General features: G+C 38.9%; 1 long non-coding RNA gene across 1 annotated transcript in view; it reads right to left on the bottom strand.

The window, feature by feature from the left end:
• Positions 1 to 472: 472 nt before the first annotated feature.
• The window catches only part of LOC119628035 (uncharacterized), an 87465-nt gene continuing 72246 nt past the window's right edge, over positions 473 to 15691 (bottom strand). Inside the window, exon 3 of the long non-coding RNA XR_005244324.2 lies at positions 473 to 2186. This is a non-coding gene — a long non-coding RNA (uncharacterized lncRNA). The remainder of the gene's footprint in view (positions 2187 to 15691) is intronic.

The following is a 15691-nucleotide window of genomic DNA, read 5'->3' on the forward strand; positions in this document are numbered from 1 at the left end:
CAATTAGGGGATGCATTTCTGTAAAGTGATCATGTAGCATTTTACTGAAATGTGGACTGCATGCTGGACAGCACTAGGGGATTAGTGAACTCATTTTGCATTATTTGATTCCAAAAAACCACTAAGGTGCTCATCAGAAAAGCATTGTCAAAAGTGGAAATAGATAAATGTCATCTGTAAATAAATTAGAATTGATTGTGAAATATTTGGTCAGGGCTGGGCACAGTGGCTCACACCTGTAATCCCAGCACTTTGGGAGGTCAAGGTGAGCAGATCATGAGGTCAGGAGTTCAAGACCAGCCTGACCAACATAATGAAACCCCGTCTCTACTAAAAGTACAAAAATTAGCCGGGCATGGTGGCGCGTGCCTGTAATTCCAGCTACTTTGGGAGGCTGAGGCAGGAGAATTGCTTGAACCCAGGAGGCAGAGGTTACAGTGAGCCGAGATTGCACCATTGCACTCCAGCCTGGGTGACAGCCTCTCTCTTTCTTTCAAGACAGGGTCTCACTCTATCACACAGGTTGGAGTGCAGTGGTGCAATCTCGGCTCACTGCAGCCTCCACCTCCTGGGTTCAAGCGATTCTTGTGTGTCAGGCTCCCGAGTGGCTGGGGTTACAGGTGTGCTCTGCCATGGGCAGCTAATTTTTGTATTTTTAATAGAGACGGGTTCCACCATGTTGGCCAGCCTGGTCTCAAACTGCTGACCTCAAGCAGTCTGCCTGCCTCGGCCTCTCAAAGTGCTGTTTCTTTATTTCTATCATCCTTCTCAGGGCAGAATGTGACCTTCTAAAGGGCAGGGCAGAAAGACTCCTGAGGTCTGGTTTCGTTGATGGTTTATATTGCTCATTGTGAGTTCCAAAGATACACATCCTGGCTGAATAACAAAGACTTATTAAACTGTAATATTTAAAATCATGGAACACAAAGCTTTTTTCCATTACTTTTATGCTACAACCCAGACACTATTAAGTACAGATCCTAATTGCCTCACTACTTTAAGAAGAGAATGAGGAGTAAGACAGGGAAAGGAGAAAGGCCAAGCAAAGGTATAATTTCGGATGATGTCTGGCCTCAGCCTGATCCTGTGGAGAGCTCTGGAGCATAAGTCATGCCTTCAGGCTTATCTAGCTTTGAGGCAAATAAGTTTTGCTTTCATACTCAGACACTACTCCGGCAATGGCTATGGTTCCCTTGGGACAATTCTGGGTTGGGGAATAATAGTGTAGTGGATTGATTGAAAGGAAACCAAACAGAAAGTGGGAGATGGACCCCAGAGCTAAAAAAGGATCAGAAAAGCTGTGGGTGCTTCACTGACAGTATCAGCTATGGCAGAGACCATCTATTCTATAAGTTAATGCTTTCACTGTAGGTCTGACTCTTTCAATCAACAGGCAAAAGCTTCATTAGCAACAAGTAGTTGTGGAGGAAGAGATTCTCAGGGCTTTGAACTGTTAGAGTAGCCTAAGGAATTCAAACATTTTCCTACCCAAGATTCTAGGGGAATCAGACTAGCGGGAATATGATCATATCTCCTAATACAGTGTCAAAAAAAAAAACTTTTAGGCAACGAAGTATAGATCGTCCCCTACTTATGACGGTTTGACTTCCGATTTTTCAACTTTATGAGGGTACGAAACCACTACAATTTTGAAGTAATGTACAGTATTCAATACATTACTTGATATATTCAACACTTTATGATAAAATAGGCTTTGTGTTAGATGACTTTGCTTGACTATAGGCTAATGTAAATGTTCTCAGAACGTTTAAAGTAGGCTAGGCTAAGCTGTGGTGTTCAGTGGGTTGGGTGTATTAAATGCATTTTCAACTCGAGATATTTCAACTTCGATGGGTTTAGCAGGTGGTAACCCCAAAGTAAGTCAAGTAACATCTGTAAATGTCATGCTGCCAGCACTTTAGGAAAGGTAAAACGTTTATCAGGCTCAGTCCTTATAAGCTTACACTATAGCCAGGTAGATGAGATTCACATGCATGAAACGAGTACGAGCAACACTGGACACAATATAATTAAAGACTGTTGAATTCAGAGAAAAGAGGAATAGACTACACTCAGAGACTTACAGTATGAGTGGTGAATAAGGTCAGATCAAGTCTAAGCACGCGGCTATTCAACAGATGTAAACGATGTCTTTGTGCCAGATGATACGCATTTCAGGCTTAGGGCTGGGGGAGAGATCACAGGTTAGTGTGATAAGTACAATGATAGAGGATGCATTTTGGGGAATTATTTGTGTGCTGTTAGTATTTTTTAGTAGAAAGCTCAATTACTGCATTTCATTGAACTTAAGTCCCATGAATTGTAAGATATGCCATTGTTTTATTAGCATAATGAAAGAAAAATAATCTGCCAGTGAAGCAGTGAATATGTATTATCAATTGTAAGATGTATCCAAATCACAAAGGTGTTATAATATAAAACAGTGTTCATTTTAGAACCAATGAAACAGGGTTAGAGGAGACTTACTTTGGATTACAATTTTTTTTTCTTTTTTCTTTTGTCTTTTGTTGTTTTGTTTGTTTGTTTTCATTTTATTTTATTTTATCTTCTGAGATGGAGTCTTGCTCTGTTGCCCAGGCTAGAGTGCAATGGTGCCATCTCGGCTCACTGCAACCTCCGCCTCCCAGATTCAAGCAATTCTCCCTGCCTTAGCCTCCCAAGTAGCTGGGATTACAGGTGCCCACCACCACGCCTGACTAATTTTTGTATTTTTTTTTTTTTTTTGAGATGGAGTCTCACTTTGTCGTCCAGGCTGGAGTGCAGGGGCGTGATCTTGGCTCACTGCAAGCTCCGCCTCCCAGGATCACGCCATTCTCCTGCCTCAGCCTCCCGAGTAGCTGGGACTACAGGCACCCGCCACTGCGCCGGGCTAACTTTTTGTATTTTTAGTGGAGATGGGGTTTCACCGTGTTAGCCAGGATGGTCTCGATCTCCTGGCCTCATGATCCACCCTCCTCGGCCTCCCAAAGTGCTGGGATTACAGGTGTGAGCCACTGCGCCCGGCCAATTTTTGTAGTTTTTTAGTAGAGATAGGGTTTTGCCATGTTGACCAGGTTGTTCTCAAACTCCTGACCTCAGGTAATCCGGCAACCTTGGCCTCCCAAAGTGTTGGGATTACAGGCATGAGCCACCATGCCCAGCCTCTCTTACTTCTAACTAGAACTAGTTCAATCTTGTAACAAAGGCCAATAATAATTTATGAATAGTAGCTAATATTTATCAGATGCTCAGTATGGACATGACCTTGGGCTAATTGCTTTTTACCCATTACTTAATTTATTTCTTAATCCATTGAGTAAAGGTGTTAGTATCTCCATTTTACTGATAGGTAAGCAGATTTAAAGAGGGTAAGCAATTTGCCTGAGGTCACACAGTGGCTGAGTATTCCAGCAGAGATTGAAATGCAGGTCTGCCTATCTCCCAAGTTTATGCTTTTAACCATTATGCCAGTAGGTGATCTGATTTCCTGCGAAGGAGAAAAAAATTAAGACATTTCATTTCAGTCAGCATTTACCAGTACCATTTTTTTCTGAAGGAGCTTTCAGATAGCAAAACGTTGTTTTGGAAACTAATAAGAAGACTATCTTAAGAGACTAATGCATGACCTATCTTAAACTATGACTATATTTCTGATGTTACTATTGCATAACCAGACTTTATGCAGCCTTTTCGAATTATACTGCTGGATAATGGATTTTAAATTGCATGTTTAAGTAGAATAAGAACTCTAGAGTTAGTGGGTTATACTTAAGTGACCACAGAATAGATAAGGTACCCAATTAAAGAGTACATTTCTTCCAAACCCCTAATTTGTGTTAGGATATTTAATTACCATCCTCTATGTGCAGGCATGAATTTTGATCCAGTAGCAATGAAGTCTGGCCCAGAAGTTTGCAGACTCAGAATTATTTATCAGCAAGTATCACTTAACTTGCATTCAACAACAACTGTTTACATTCACAGACAATTTTGGGTTGTCTGAATTTAGAAGAGGTTGGCTAATCCTTGATTAACCTGAGGTAATGGATAGAATTCTAAGATAAAAAATGTTAGTTTGCTAGCATCTTAATAAGCTTAGTCTCATCACCCTATAAACTGAACCAGAAGTTTTTAAACTTTTTGGTTTCAGGACCCCTAAACACACGAGGGACCTTAAAGAGCTTTTCCTTATGTGGGCTGTAACTATCGTTATTTACCATTTTAGAAATTTAAATGGATACAGCCATAAAAAAGAAGATCATGCCTTTTGCAGGAACATGGATGGACCTGGAGGCTATTATCCTTAGCAAACTATGGCAGGAACAGAAAACCAACTACCACACGTTCTCACTTACAAGTGGGAGCTAAATGATAAGAACTTATGAATACAAAGAAGGAAACAACACAGTGGGGTCTACTTGAGGAGGGTGGATGGGAAAAGGGAGAAGATCAGAAAAGATAACTATTGGGTGCTGGGCTTGATACCTGGGTGAGGAAATAATATGTACAACAAACCCCATGACACGTGTTTACCTATGTAACAAAGCTTCACAGGTACCACCAAACCTAAAGTGAAAGTTTTTAAAAAAGTATGATAGTGTTAGCAGTGGAAGTCATTCGACTCACACAGCACCAAAATATGTTACCAGTGGTGAATTCCTATGGGTCTGCAGCAACTTTAATTCTTGCCTCCTCAGAAAAATAATTCAACTGAGGGGCATAAGGCAGGAGGCAAGTTTTAGAGCAGGAGTGAAAAAGTTTATTAAAAAGCTTTAGAGGCCGGGTGCGGTGGCTCACGCCTGTAATCCCAGCACTTTGGGAGGCCAAGGCTGGCGGATCACCTGAGATCAGGAGTTTGAGACTAGCCTAGGCAACATGGTGAAATCCTGTCTCTACTAAAAATACAAAATTAGCCAGGCATGGTAGCCGGTGCCTGTAATCCCAGCTACTAAGGAGGCTAAGGCAGGAGAATCACTTGAACCCGAGAGGCCGAGTTTGCAGTGAGCTGAGACTGCACCATTGCTCTCCAGCCTGGGCAAAAAGAGTGGTGGGGAGCGGAGAAAGCCAAGTGGGCAGCTTGAAAGACAAGTGTGCAGTTTGACTTGGGGCTTTATATGTTGGCATACTTCTGGGGTCTTGTGGCCTTTCTCCCCTTCTTCCCTTGGGGTTGGCTGTCTGCATGCGCAGTGGCCTGCTAGCACTGGGGAGGTGAGCATGTGCAGCATGTGTACTGGAATTGTACGCACGCTCACTTGAGGTGTTCTTCCCTTACAAGCCGCATGTCCCTAGGAGGTCATACACCACTTAAACTCTGCCATTTTGCTTCTTAGTGCGCATGTCTGAGCCCACTCGACCAACTCTTGAGAAGCTACTGATCACCAGTTTCAGGTTTTTCCTATCTGTAGGGAGACTGCCTTTCTCTGGGCTGGCTGCGACCAGTGATTTTAGACAGTTACCTGATGGTTGCCTAACATTCCTGGTTGGGGACTTGGTGGGAGGAGCCCTCTCCTGCCCTGTTCATGTCTGACTACCTACCTACGGTAACAATAGTAGGAGCAGTAATAGTAAATTACATTGTTCGTTTCTTTTCTTTTGGAATCTTTTAACTCAATCATGTTGAAAGAGCTTCAAATCAGCCTCGTGTTGATGAGGTACTTTTGCTATAGTACCTCATCAACATGATAATGTGAGCCAGCAAATTTTAAGTCAATATTCTTTTTATACCCATCTAAGCAATGCTTGGCTACATAAACCACATTTTCCCTATGCGATTGTATTAAAGAATCCAGAAAATTGTAGAAGGCAGTGCTAGAAATATGTTACCCAGCCTGCTCTTTGGAACTTCTAAATCCTACAAAAAGAGAAAATTGAAAAAAAAAAAAGAAATTTAAATCGAGAAATTTAAAAAATATGTATTAATTCATTTAAAATAATAATAATATCTCATTACATGTTAATATAAATGACATGTTTTATGAAAAGTAACTACATTTCCCCAAACAAAAAGATTTCATGAGAAGAGTGGCATTGTTTCACATTTTTGCAAATCTCTTTCATGCTTGGCTTACTAGAAGGCAGCTGAATTATCTTAGCTGCAATCGCATTCTGTCTTTTGTGATATCACACGTCACGTGACCTCAGCAAAACGCTAATGTTCATTTGAGAGAATGAAGGTTTAAAAAAAGGGAAATAATATAGTATTATATTGTAGTATTATATTATAATGAAATTAGTTTTACTTTAAAGGCTTCCTGAAAAGGTATTGGAGACTTCTGGGAGTTGAGATGGGGGGCCGTCCCTGGACAAGAAGGAAAGAATTAATTATTCATAGGAAGGAAATGGATTATTCATAGTTCAAAGATACAAATGAAGAGGTAAAATAATATTAGATAAAAGACTTTCTACTAGCCAATATTCTTTAAAGATTTATTTCTTTTTAAAAAAATTGTGATAAAATACATATAGCATAAAAGTTAACTATTTTAACTATTCTAAGTGTACAATTCAGTGATATTAAGTACATTCACATTGTTGTGTAAGAATTCTACCATCCATCTCCAGAAAATTTTCATCCTCCAAAACTGAAACTTCATACTCATTAAATGATAACTCCCCATTCTCCCTAGCCCCAGCCTCTGGCAAACACCATTCTGCTTTTTTACTTTTTTATTTTTAGAGACAGGGTCTCTCTCTGTTGCTCAGGCTGGGGCTGGAGTGCAGTGGTGGGAATCATAGCTCACAGCAGCCTCAAGCTCATGGGCTCAATGGCTCCTCCTGCCTCAGCCTCCTGAGTAGCTGGGACTATAGGTGTGCACCATCACACCTGGCTATTTTCTCATTTTATTTTTTTAGTGAAGGGTCTTGCTATGTTGTCCAGGCTGGTCTCAAACTTCTGGGCTCCAGAGATCCTACCCCCTCCCCTCCCAAAGTGTTGGGATTACAGGTGAAGCCACAGTGCCCAGCTTTACTTTTTGTCTATAAATTTGACGACTTTAGGTACCTCACATGAGTGGAATCATATAATATTTGTCCTTTTATGTGTGGCTTATTTCACTTAACAAAATGTCTTCAAGGTTGATCCATATTGTTGCATATGTTAGAATTTCATTTCTTTTTAAAACTTAATAATATTCCATTGTATGTATATATCACATGTTATTTATCCATTCATCTGTTAATGGTGACTTGGCTTGCTTCCACCTTTTGGCTATTGTGAATAATGCAGCTATAAACATTGATGTGCAAATATCTGTTTGTGTCCCTGCTTTTAATTCTTTTTAAATTTTTTAGTCAATGACCATTTTGCCAAACTTGCTAACAGTTCTTTTGGGTAAATACTCACAAGTGGAATTACTGGGTTATATGGTAATTCCATGTTTAATTTTTTTAGGAACCACCATATGGTTTTTCTGTGTCATATTTTAAACACTTTCTGTTTCTTGTTAAAACTTTAAAAATACATCTTTCAGAATACTACAATTATTTTTATTTTCATTTTGTGATTTTGTCCAATAACTAACAAATGTCCACTGAGTAGCTCATGGATTTGGTATATAATATAAAAGATTATGAGTTCTCTGGAAGATAGCTTTCTCATAGCCCTGGCCTTTAAGGAGCTCTCAAACTAGACTAGAACATGAAAGCAAATTCCTCTAATAAAGGAATAAAGATAAGAGAGTAGTTCTGAAACGGTGACCCTCAGACTATGAGTAATCAAATATACCTTCAGGTGGTCTGGGAGCTGTCAGAAAAATCAACAGTTCACAGTCAGGCACAGTGGACTCACGCCTATAATCCCAGCACTTTGAGAGGCCGAGGCTGGTGGATCACTTGAGGTCAGGAGTTTCAGACCAGCCTGGCCAACATGGTGAAACACCATCTCTACTGAACATACAAAAATTAGCCAGGTGTGGTTGCACATGCCTGTAATCCCAGCTACTTGGGAGGCTGAGACAGGAGAATCGCTTGAACCTGGAAGGCAGAGCTTGCAGTGAGCCAGGATCATGCCATTGCACTCCAGCTAGGGCAAGAGTGAGACTCCGTCTCAAAAAAAAAAAAAAAAAGAAAGAAAGAAAGAAAGAAAAACCAACAGTTCACCATTATGCCAGTATCTATCCTTTGTCGATGGTACAACTTTGAGAGACAGTCCCAGTAGAATGAATCCCTGCCCACTTACAAATTTAGAGAGAAGGACCCATAAAATGCTGCATACCTATGCTTGCCAACACCCATAACTCTAAGGGTCAGAGACCTTTCCAGAAGCTCTTTCTAGAAAGAACAGAGGAACAGGAAAGGACAAGGAAGGGAAAGCTTGCCAGAAGAAAGGAGTGGGCAGTGGTTTTAGGTTTGTTTGTGTTCTTTACCTTGAGGCTGTAAGGTTGGAGGTGCTTTGGTAATCTGGGTTGTAACTCTACCCTCCAAGGCCTGGGGGCAGATAGGGATAGGGCAGGCTCACTTGGCTGCCTGCCTATCCTTCAAGGAGCTCTGCAGCTAGGTAGTAAAGAAGTTCACAGCAGAATTGGTGTCTTTATCTGGAAATACTGGTGGGAGAAATTGTTTGAAGTATTTATGTATTTCTTCCTCTTTTCTTCCCCAACCCTCATTTTTTTCTCTTACTAGCTTTCCTTTTCGCTTCAAATTTTCACTTGCTAATATGCAACTGCATGTCTGAGTGTGACAACCTTTTGGTGCAAATATTCTGCTGTCAAGGTATCCAGTTTAAAACAGCTTTGCTACAGAAGAATTTTAAGGTAAAAAAAATTAATAAAACTGATTTACATCTGTTTCTTTCAAGTGCAATGCCTATAGGATCTATATGAATTCCAAGAATTACTTAGATTTCACTGGTAAAAGAACAATCAAATATGAAAAGTATGATTTCTGTTTTGGTATTCTTCTGAACTGTTGAGAAAGCATATCCCAACACTCAATAGATTCCGTACTAGGAAAAGTTTTTAGCATGAAACAATAAAGCTTTCCCTTAACTGTAACAGTTTATATACTCCAATGAAGTTCAGTTTTGAGCCGGAACACAAAGAATGATGTCAAAAACTCCCAAGGCTTAAAAATATGCGCGCGCGCGCGTGCACACACACACACACACACACACACACACACACACACTCCTAAAAGAAACCCTTGCCTACTTATTGATTGATTGGGAAGATACACATATGTTACACAGAATAAGGAGATGTCATTTAGATAGTAATAAACAGTGGAAATCATATTGTAGGAAGAAAAGATAATAGTTTTATATTAGAATAATGGCAAAAAAACCACAGAACAATTTTTTTTTTTTTAAGGCAGAGTCTTGCTCTGTCTCCCAGGCTGGAGTGCAGTGGCGCTATTTCAGCTCACTGCAACCTCCACCTCCCGAGTTCAAGCAACTCTCCTGCCTCAGCCTCCTGAGTAGCTGGAATTATAGGCATGCACCACCATGCCCAGCTAATTTTGTATTTTTAGTAGAGAGGATTTCTCCATGTTGGTCAGGCTGGTTTTATCACAAACATGCTAACACAAACAGCTCTTACATTTTTCTATTCTCTGTGTTATGTTTAGATAGTATTTGGTGTGCCATCCTCCTTTCCCTACTGCTGCTTTCTTTGCTGAGTTTATTTGCATAGTTGCTGTGTTTTCTTTTATCTTGTTAATGCTTATGTTTTTCATAAAGTTTCATTTTATATTGTTCATGCATAACATGGGCAACTCTTTTCTAGACATGTTTTTTTTCTGATAAACATGAGTATGAGTAAATCTCTTGGCACCTTTCCTGCCTATTTGATAAGTATTTATGTTTTTCTACAGCTACAGTTTTAGGAAAAAATAACAGGAACAGATTTATTAAGGTCCAGGAAATGAGAAATGAATGCACTATATTTTCTTATTACAGAATCTCAGAAATGGTTACATAATGAAGTGTCTCTTTGCTGGGCAATGACCTTTCCTAATTTTAGAAATCTGTCTGCAAAGATGAATCATGCTGAACAGAGTATGGTCATTTTTTATCAAAAGAATGAACAATTAAGGACAACTCGTATTAAGTGTATAACTAAGTAATATTCATTTTAAAAACCTTTTATCTTTCAGATTGCAAAAATCAGGTAATCTTAAGACTGAAAAAGGAATGTACTGTGTCACCTTACTATCCTCGGTACTGCTAATTGGATCAGGGCTGTGGACATTGGACCTTGGCCAGATATCTATGATAGTCTTGTGGGCAAGCTCTGCCCGACAAAGACCCCTCAATATTGCATAGTAAATGCCCCAAATAATCAGATACTCTTTTTGAGGACATTTCAACTTGAGACATAAGGGAAATAGTTTGGCAGTAGTAGGAATAGTGGAAGCAGAGTTAAAGAATATCCAAGTCTCTTGAAAAGCAGAGTACCTGAAGAGGGACTGAGAAGTTAATATTACTTTGATGATGACAATGCAACAAAATGTTTTATACTTTAAGAGATTCTAGTTCTGAAACTATGTGTCAGTCGTCATAATCCATTTTATCTCTCAATAAGCCATCATTAGTTAAGGTAATTGAAAACTTAAAAGATTGTGACTTACAAAGACATTTAACTTGTTTCTGAGTTTTCAGTCTTGCATATGAATAACTTCATGTACATAGTTTTTTTTTTTTTTTTTTTTTTTGAGGTGGAGTCTTGCTCTGTCGCCCAGGCTAGAGTGCAGTGGCACTATCTCGGCTCACTGCAAGCTCCGCCTCCTGGGTTCACGCCATTCTCCTGCCTCAGCCTCCCGAGTAGCTGGGACTACAGGCGCCTGCCACCACACCCGGCTAATTTTTTTGTATTTTTAGTAGAGATGGGGTTTCACCGTGTTAACCAGGATGGTCTCGATCTCCTGACCTCGTGATCCACCCATCTCGGCCTCCCAAAGTGCTGGGATTACAGGCTTGAGCCACCGCGCCCGGCCCCATGTACATAGTTTTAATCTTCTGTTGAATTAGTTCTATAGCGTAAACTCCCAGAATTGGTCTTAACGGTTTCAGGAAAAACATTGTGGTGTTTGCCACCTATGTTGCCATATTACTTTCCGAAAGGATTGTAACAATGTATCAGCAGGATTTGAGTATGGATTTCACTGTAATCTCATGTGTTGGTTTTTTTCCTAATTTTAAGAATATATAATTATGCCCTTAAAGCTTTCTTAGTTTACATGTTTTCGATTCATATCAAATATTATTGAGGCCAGGTGCGGTGGTTCACGTCTGTAATCCCAGCACTTCGGGAGGCCAAGGTGGGCTGATCATTTGAGGCCAGGAGTTTGAGATCAACCTGGCCAACATGGTGAAACCCTGTCTCTACCAAAAAAAAAAAAAAAAGGTTAGCCAGGTGTGGTGGCACATGCCTGTAATCCTAGCTACTCAGAAGACTGGGTAGGAGAATCACTTGAACTCGGGTGGTGGAGGTTGCAGTGAGCCAAAATTGTGCCATTGCACTGCAGCCTGGGTGACAGAGTGAGACCCTGTCTCAATAAATAAATAAATAAATAAAAACACAAATATTGTTGAGAAAATTTTGATGAACTTTATGCAGATCTAAAAGTCTTCATGCCCTATGGACCAGCAGATGCAACTTCAAAGCTGTAAATTGATGACATTAGAGTTAGCAATGTATAAATCTTAGATTGAATTTCTAGTGTTTGTGAACTTGAAAACAAAGGCCTGATTAAACGTAGACCACAATATGAGATTGACAGGCTTCTGCTTGGACTAGACGTGACCTCATCAGTGCTTCAACAAAAGACCATTATTCATTGCGTTAATTTCAACGTGGGGATTAGCTTTTATTCCAAATGATCTCAGAAAGTTTTGATCTTTAGACCAATTTTCTACTTGAACCCAATCTATAGATGCCAAGCTAATGCTTCTACTATGATATAGCTGTCACTTTTGATAGGATGTCTTTAGATTTTATTGTATCCTAAAGTTACCTGTTCTGAATAAAGAAAAATTTTTTCAATTTTGTTTTGATGGCTCTAATTGCTAAGAACTTCCCAATATGGAAAGACAAACAGACAAAAGGCCACAGTTAACATTTGTTATTGGATCTACTCTCTGGTTTCTTAAGGTCATCTATACCAAAGTAACAAAAACAAAAACAAAAACAAAAGGTAATGTGAAAGGATCTAGTCCAGATGGCTAACCCACTCTACACACAGAATGTTGGACTAAAAGTAATAATAATAATTTAAGAAATATGTACCCAACCTCAAAATCAAGAAAAGAAAATTCTCCAGAAATACATAGATATAAAAGGGAGAAGGAGTTGAAGCTTTGCTGCCCATAGGAGGAACCAAATTGATCTGTGTCTTTGGGATAGGGCAAATCTAGGGCAGGGAGCTGAGGCTGCTGCCCTGTGCCTGGTGCCTGTAGGGAGCTGCAAAATTACTACACTGTCTAAGAATGGGGACCAGGAAAACCCAAAGGCCAAGAGTTGCTGCAAATGTGAGCCAACTCTACATAGATGAAAACAGGATGACCTGCAAGCAATAGAGGCCTTAGCAAACCACCTCTGAGTGGGGGTTATCCTAAATATTGTCTGTCCAAAACCAAGACACAAACATAAAGATTTGTAAAACCCACAGGGCTCAGGCATAAGTAACAGTGAAACCATCCCATAGGGAGGCTTCTATTATCCAGGTATTCATGGAACACCATAGAAGTTATAACTCTAGCTGAAGAGAAACTCTCAGGCAAAAAATATAAAATACACAAAGAGCACATTTATATTCGAACTGGATTAAAAAACTAAGTTAACATCTGGATATTTTTAATGAAATGGGAGAACAATGGAAAAGGAAAAAAATATCCTAAAACTAACAGAAGGTTAACCAGAGAGGAAAGACAATTGGATTTCTCATTAGCAAAAATAAATGCCAGAAAACAGTAGAATAATATCTTCAATGTGCTGATGTTTCATTATGAGTGTGAGAATGTATAATTACATTTTTAATAGCTGTCAAAATAAAAGTCTATGTCGTGATTATCACTGAAGAGTAAAGGTAAAATACCTTTGCAGATATACAAATACAGACAGTTTATTATCCATAGATACTTGAAAGAACTACCAACTAATATACTTCAACAAGAAGGAAAATAAATCTAGATGGAGGAGTGGACACAGAAGAATTGAGCTTGGGAACAATCACAGCTGAATTTTGTAAAGTATGTACAATTTTGCCTTGGGAAATACATTTCTATTCTATGTCAAATATAATGTTGAAAGACAAATTCTCGCCTTTGCAAATATTTCCAGTAGACACTGAAGTTATAACTGTCATAAAAGATACCAAAAACATTTGGTTTTCTTAATGTAATGCCCAGACTTGTACCACAAGTATTACAAACTTTTAAAAATGAAAATTATACATTCACACAGTCATAATGAAGCCTGTAGTTAGAGGCTGAGTAAAAAGAAAGGTCAGCTTTTAATTTGGAATTAACTGTTTTAAATTCTGGTAAGTGTTAATACTTAAAGTGAGTTGGAATTCCCAGTATTAATCAGGAATAAATGACTTCAATCTCTAAACATCCTACACTTGGTCTGAGGTGAGTTGATCTCTTTACCTTTGACTTTTTATAACCTTTCAACTTCTTTCTTGAATTAAAGGGTTTGAAGAAGACTACAATACTTATTACTGCAAACCTATATTTCTGTGGTTGTAATGGGCATATTAGGAGTTCTGAGGTTGACCTCAACTTTTAAATACCTTATCATTTGATATCTCATTTTGAACATATTATTTTCTACTTGCTTCTGTCATTGGTATTTTTCTTTTGTATGAGGTCAGGTGAGTTACTTCAAGGTGAAAACTGTTGCTCAAATAAATTTTAGCCATTTCATGCTAAGCACAGAGCATTTTACTCAAGTAATTTAGAAAATTTTAAACGATGACATCTCTCAAGATGTCGATGAAGAAGTATTAATGTCAGACATGATACCTATCTGTGTAGAATGTATAGTTTGTTGGGAAAATGAGACACACAAAACTGGATGGGGCCAGTTTATGGGTGTCTCCACTGACAGATTTGAGCAGTTTGAATTTGATAGGGAATGGATAGTGGATGACTTTCCAGAGTAAGCAAGTGATATTCCAAAAAGCATGTTTCAGAATAGTATAAGTATAAATCTAAACATTCTCTTATGATCTTTGCACCAGCTCTTTATTATCTACATCAAGGTTATTTACTTATTGTGAAAACTAATCTCAGCGAATATTTAGACTTGAAACTGGAGTCAGCCTGTCACTCAGCATGCTTGTGGCCTGTCTTCCTTACCATCTGTTAATGTGCTCTTTGGAATGCAAATTTTAACATTTGCCTAACCAAAACATAATTAGAAAGATAACATTGCTGTCAAAAATAATAAAATCCAGCATAAATGATTTTTCCCTATCGTCATCTTTTTTGGCTAAAATCTGCGTTTTTTGACCTTATAAACCACTTTCTTCTATGGCACACCATCCTGTTTTTCTCTTTTTTAATTATAAAAATAATACAAGGACAATTTTGTGATCTAACTGTGGGACGAACTTATTAAACAAGATGCACAAAATACAACCCACCAGGCAAAAATCAGGGCTATGTATGGGTGCATATGTTATTCACTGCCCAACTTCAGGGGGCCATTTACATAGATACTGTTGTTGTCTAATGTGGTGTCATGGTGAGACATGGATACATTTGATGAGACACCATATACAAACTTAAGATGGAGGACAGAGCCAGAGAAGATATTGTCAATGTCTAAAACTAACTAAGGATATCTAGAATAGCATCTCCAATGGAAATATAATTTGTGGCTTGCACAAATACAAGCCAGCCATGTATGTTATTTTGAATTTTCTAGTAGCCACAATATAAAAAGCAAAAATAGGCCGGGCGCGGTGGCTCAAGCCTGTAATCCCAGCACTTTGGGAGGCCGAGACGGGAGGATCACGAGGTCAGGAGATGGAGACCATCCTGGCTAACACGGTGAAACCCCGTCTCTACTAAAAAATACAAAAAACTAGCCGGGCGAGGCGGCGGGTGCCTGTAGTCCCAGCTACTCCGGAGGCTGAGGCAGGAGAATGGCGTAAACCCGGGAGGCGGAGCTTGCAGTGAGCTGAATTCGGCCACTGCACTCCAGCCTGGGCGACAGAGCGAGACTCTGTCTCAAAAAAAAAAAAAAAAAAAAAAAAAAAGCAAAAATAAATAGGTAAAATTTATTCTAAAAATACATTTTATTTAACATATCTAAAATATTATAATTTCAATTTATTATAAAGATTATTGAGATATTTTGCATTCTTTGTTTTGTACTGAGTTTTAAAAATCTGGTGTGTATGTTATACTAACATTATATCTCAATTTGGACTAGCCATATTTCAAGTACTTGAGCGCTCTTGGCTTAATGGTTAATGACTAGTGGCTACTGTATTGGACTGCACAGCTCTAGGACATAAATGATACTAGTGCAAATCAGTAAATAAAAGGAAACAACAGAAAAATGGAGACAGAACACAATCAAGCAATATATTGAAAGAGAAACCTGAGGACTTCAGGGGTATTCCATCTCACTAGGAAGAAAAAACTTTAAACAACTAGGCACAACTTTATATTCATCAAATTGGCAAAAACAAGATATTACCAAGTGTTGGTGAAAATGTTAGAACTGAGAACTCTCATGACCTG

The sequence above is a fragment of the Chlorocebus sabaeus genome, chromosome 26, assembly GCF_047675955.1.
Source record: "Chlorocebus sabaeus isolate Y175 chromosome 26, mChlSab1.0.hap1, whole genome shotgun sequence".
NCBI lineage: Eukaryota > Metazoa > Chordata > Mammalia > Primates > Cercopithecidae > Chlorocebus > Chlorocebus sabaeus.